A 5,239-nucleotide genomic window follows, 5' to 3' on the forward strand; every position below is an offset into this window, starting at 1 on the left:
GGTGTGTGTGTGTGTGTGTATGTGTGTGTGTGTGTGTGTGTGTGTGTGTGTGTGTGTGTAGGTATTTGCACATGAATGTAGTGCTCACAGATTCCAGAAGAGAGTGGTGAATCCCCTGGAGCTGGAGTTATAGGCACTTGTGAGCTGCTGGTCATAAATGGTGGGAACTGAACTCTAGTTCTCTGCAAGAGCAATATGTGCTTTTTTGAGACAGGGTTTCTCTGTATAGTTTCTCTATACAGTTTCTCTGTATAGTCCCAGTAGCTGTCTTGGGACTCACTCTGTAGACCAGGCTGGCCTGTAACTCACAGAGAGCCACCTGCCTTTGCCTCTGGATTACTGGGATTAAAGCTGTGTGCCACCACGTCCGGCTCAATACGTGCTCTTAACTGCTGAGCCATCTCTCCAGCCTCTGATTATTATTGTTTAATCTCCCCCCCCTCTGTCTCTCTATCTCTCTGTGTGCGTGTGTGCGTGCGTGTGAGTGTGTGTGTGTGTGTGTGTGTGTGTGTGTGTGTGAAACTACTGGTGTTTCTCAACTTCCTGGCTTCTGAGGAAGCCTGTTTCTGCCATCCATCTCACCATGCAGGATCTCTGGAATTACTGACATGTGACCTTCAGTATCCACTTTATGTGGGCTCTAGGCATCCAAACTCAGGTCTGCACACTTGCAAATTGGCGCTTTACCTGCTGGGCCATCATCCCTTCAGCTCCTCCTGGTGATTGCACCTGAAATCAAAACTCAGTGTTTACTACACAAATACCGTTTTACCACATGGAGGTGGGGTGAGAAAGGAAAATACCAATAGTTAAGAAGGAAAGTTAATTGAAATTACACACAGTGCTTGGACTCATATTTCGTGGCCCTGAACACAGCAGTCTGGTCTCTTGGAGCCCTTCTGATTTTTCTCCCTTGCACTGAGTACCCTGCAGTCTTGCTTACTTATGACTGGCCCTGTGCATGCCAATTCAATGACAGCTGGAGCTCTGTCTTGTTCCTGGGTAACAACAGTACTCCGTGCTGTGGATGCACTCCATCAAGGCCTCTGCAGTGAATGAGTACAGCCTCCTTTATTCTCAATGCTGTCCTGAGGTAGGTGTTAGATACAGGTGTGAAATCTGAGGCTGAGGTGGGGATTCACCTGGCTACTGCCCCACATCCTCTTCACCATTTTGCACCCACATTATGAAGTTGCTACGTTGCTCATCCTCTCTGTCCACTGGAGCCTGCACGTTGTTCCAGACATCTGCCTACTGTTTGTGAACAAGTGTGATGTGCTGGGGTTGACCCTACAGCCTTGCACATACTAGGCAAGTGTTCTACCACAGAGCTGTCCCATTGCCAACCCTTTTTCTCTTTTTGTTTTTATTTATTATATCTATCTATCTATCTATCTGTCTGTCTGTCTGTCTGTCTATCTATCTATCTATCTAACTATTTATCTATTTATTTATTTGGATTTTTCAAGACAGGGTTTCTCTGTGTAGCCCTAGCTATCCTGGAACTCATTCTGTAGACCAGGCTGGCCTTGATCGATTCTGTGTTTTTACAGGACCTTACTATTGGGTTTGTGCAAATGGCTTAAATGGCTTTCTGTTTTGGGGACAGGAAAAAGGGGAAAGTGATACAGCTCTGTTCCAGCCCCAGTCCCTCTGGGCTCGCTTTTGTGGAAGAACCATTGTTCCCTCCTGGGGCTGGTTGGTCTGCTCAAGGTCAGGCTGCAAGTGTATTCTGGGTTGAAGCGGGCACTCACACTGTGGCTGAGGCTGGCAATATACCTCACTGTCCACTGGCTTCCACTGTGACGTGGCCACAGTACCCGCCACCCCAGCAGACTGCACCAATGGGACCTGGAGACGGAAGGCTTAGCAGCTCAGAGTGCCTTGCAGAGGACCTGTATGGTGGCTCACAACCATGTGTGACTTCAGTTCAGGGGATCAGGGGCTCTCTGCTGACTTCCCTGGGCACCAGATGTGCACACGGTGTGCGTATACACATGCAGGCAAAACACTCAGACACAGAAAGTAAATCTTAAAAATAAAAAACAAGCCGGGTGGTGGCACATGCCTTTAATCCCAGCACTCGGGAGACAAGGCAGGTGGATCGTTGTGAGTTCGAGGCCAGCCTGGTCTATGGAACGAGCTCCATCTTGAAAAACCAAAAACAGTGCTTGCTTCGGCAGCACATATACTAAAATTGGAATGATACAGAGAAGATTAGCATGGCCCCTGCGCAAGGATGACACACAAATTCGTGAAGCGTTCCATATTTTTTGTATAAAATTAAAACACATAATAATTAAAAAAATATATATATATAAAAGAAAAACCAAAAACAAACAAACAAATAAAAACCCAAAAAAACAAAACCCAAACTGCCCCAAGATTCACAGAGTACTTGGCATATCTCCAGCTGCCCGGAAATTACCAGGTTGGACACTCTCTGCTCCTCTCCAGAAGCTGTCTTGTAAAGGGGCAGGCTGAGTGAAGTAGGAGGCAGCATCTAGAGCCTGGCTCTGAAGTCCCGTGGGACCTAAGGAGTGTGGAATGAGCCGGGGTGGCTAAGGAGGAGGTGGAGGCTGGGGTACAGAAATGAATATTAATTCCTTTGCAGTTCAGAGTACCCACTAGGTATCATGGGCTGTTGAAGGCCACAAGGATTGAGACGAGGAGGTAGAGAGAAGTGTCAGCAGAGGAAAGAGAGGCAAAGGCCCGACACGCATTCAGGACTGCCTTGCCCCACCCCAGTCCTCTAGAAGCTGGAAAGCCAGCCTATTTTTATATCTTTGACAGAGGAAGAAGCATGCCAGTGAGATCAGGAGGTTTTGCTCAAGGCTCAACTTTGTTGTTGGTGGTATGCTGGTGGGATGTTGGTGGGGACAGTCAGGGAACCCCCATGCTCATTGGGTTTCAGGGAGGGGCACCAGCATTGACCCCGGGAATGGCCAGCTCAGGGCTGTGACACTCAGATGAGCTCCTGTCCTATCCTCACACAGATCAATCTCTTACAGATCCAGCTGGGCCCAGGAGAGGTTCTCCATTAACCTCTGCAGGACACTTGGACATAAGTGTAGTTCTGAGAGAGGGGAGACTAGGCCCTGGAGAGGCCCTAGGGGCATCTCAGTGAGAGGTCAGAGGACAAGATAGGCATGGCAGGAAGCTTCAAGCTGGTTGGAGTGGTTCAAGAGCATACTGCCTGTGCCCTATAAGGTCAAGCCTGGTGGCAGATTTGGGGTGGCAGGGAACTTGGGAGGTGTGTGGTGGAGTCTTTAAAAAAATTTTTTTTAAAGATTTATTTCATTTTTATCTGAGTGCTCTACCTGTGTTTACAAATACCATGTGCATAACTTGTACCCATGGAGGCCAGAAGAGGGTCTTAGATACCATGGAGCTAGGAACTAATGTGGGTGCTGCAAACCGAACTCAGGTTCTCTGCAAAAGCAATAGGTTCTCTTCACCAATGAGCCACCTCTCCATCCCCAAGGATTCTTTTTAAGTAGTGAGTCACTAGGCTGGTGAGAGTTGGCTCAGCAAGCCAAGGCACATGTCTCCAAGCCTGATGACCCCAGTTCAATCTCCAGGACCCACATGGGTCTCACAAGTCGTCCTCTAATTTCTACATGGGCTCTGTGGCACATGCACGTTTTCACACACACACACACACACACACACACACACACACACACACGCACACACGCACACTAAACGCAAAAAAAAAAAAAAAAAAAAAAAAGAGGCAAGTCACCCGTTCTGGTGGCCAGAGTGCTCAATGAGTCCAGAAGGGTGAGATCCAGATGGCAGGGACGGGACTAAAACCTCCAAGGTGGCAGATCTGCAGGTAGTCATAGCTTTGGGCCAACAGTCTAAGGACTTTAACTTGGAGCCTCTCAGATTATACTATTCTGCCCTGTGTCCAGTCTGCAGTCTAAAAAGCAGAGCTTTCTATCAGTGGCCACCTTGACTCAGGGTGTGAGAGGCACCCATGCTGTAGACCCGAAGAGACAGCAGGAAGCCTAGAAAGGTTCTGACTTGTCCTCAAATCTTTTTCCAAGGATCTTGTACTTTGGGCTTGGAACCTCCTGTATATTGAGCTCTGAGATCTAGAATAAGTCACTTTGCCTTTTTGAGTCTCGGTTTCCTCTCCAGGGACAGAACATCTTCACTGAGTACATGTGCGTGTGTGTGCTGGGGGAGGGGGCGCGGGGGGGGGGCTCTGGCATTTAATACCATAACCACCTGTGCATTTCCTGCACGCAGCTAAGTGCCTGCTCAACCAGAAATAAACCCAGTGACACCAGGAGCCTGGAATGGTTCCAGCCCACACCAGGAACTGGAACCCTGCATTGGCAGATTCGGCAGGCACTGATGAAAATCTTGTTTTGTTTGTGACATTTTTGTTGGGGTCTAACACTCACCCACCTCAGTTACAGCTGGCTAAAAATGGACTAACATAGGCACCGGGGTAATCTTCACCGAAAACAAGATCCGGACTGTGACTGTGAACTAAAACTTTCAAAATGCAGAAAAGGGGCCAGAGACTTATCTCGTTCGTATCTTTCCACAGGCAGATGGGGACACACTGAGGCTCGGGGAGGGAAAGTCTGCCGGCACAGCCTGGGGGGGCATCCCTTACTGGCTTTGAAGAACTGGCACTCTTCCAGCCCCAGCAGCCAGGTCTCTCCTGGGTCCCTAGGTCTTCATCCTGCCTCAGGGCGTCGGGGCGGGATTGATCGCGGCTCCTCCCAGGCAGGGCCCGCCCTGCGCGCGCCCCCGCCAGGCTAATTAGGCACGCGGTTTGTTTACAAACACGGGCTAGAGGAGGGTGCGCTCGTCCGGGGTTTGAGGGAGGCCTCGGGGTGCCCAGGTAGTGACTCCAGAGTACTAACTGCTTTCCCGCCTTTCCCACGCTTTCCTGGGCTTCTGGAAATTCGTCCACCGGTTCTTGTCCCTGCGTGTAGCAGGGAACGCAGGAGAGAGCGCGAGCGGGCAGGCCGGGGTTCCAGCGTCGCCCGGGTCCTGGCGGGCAGCCTTCCAGCCCCGCCCCCACGCGCCCCCCGGGCCGGGCCCGCTAGCGGCCAGGTCGGCGGGGCGGGCAGCTGGGGGCGCGCGGGGCGGGGCGCGGCGCGGCGCCGGCGGGGCCGGGACATGTAGTCCGTGAGCCTCGGCCTCCCCTGGGCGGCCCTGGCGCGAGCCCGGGCGCGGACTACGACTCCCGCCAGGCGCCGCGGCGCAGCGCATG

General features: G+C 51.3%; 1 non-coding gene across 1 annotated transcript; it reads left to right on the forward strand.

The window, feature by feature from the left end:
• Nucleotides 1-2,167: 2,167 nt before the first annotated feature.
• LOC118583338 lies at nt 2,168-2,274 on the forward strand. Its single transcript, XR_004944910.1, has one exon. It is a non-coding gene; the product is annotated as a U6 spliceosomal RNA (small nuclear RNA).
• The last annotated feature ends 2,965 nt before the right edge of the window (nt 2,275-5,239 follow it).

Source organism: Onychomys torridus, chromosome 4 (assembly GCF_903995425.1).
Source record: "Onychomys torridus chromosome 4, mOncTor1.1, whole genome shotgun sequence".
Lineage (NCBI taxonomy): Eukaryota > Metazoa > Chordata > Mammalia > Rodentia > Cricetidae > Onychomys > Onychomys torridus.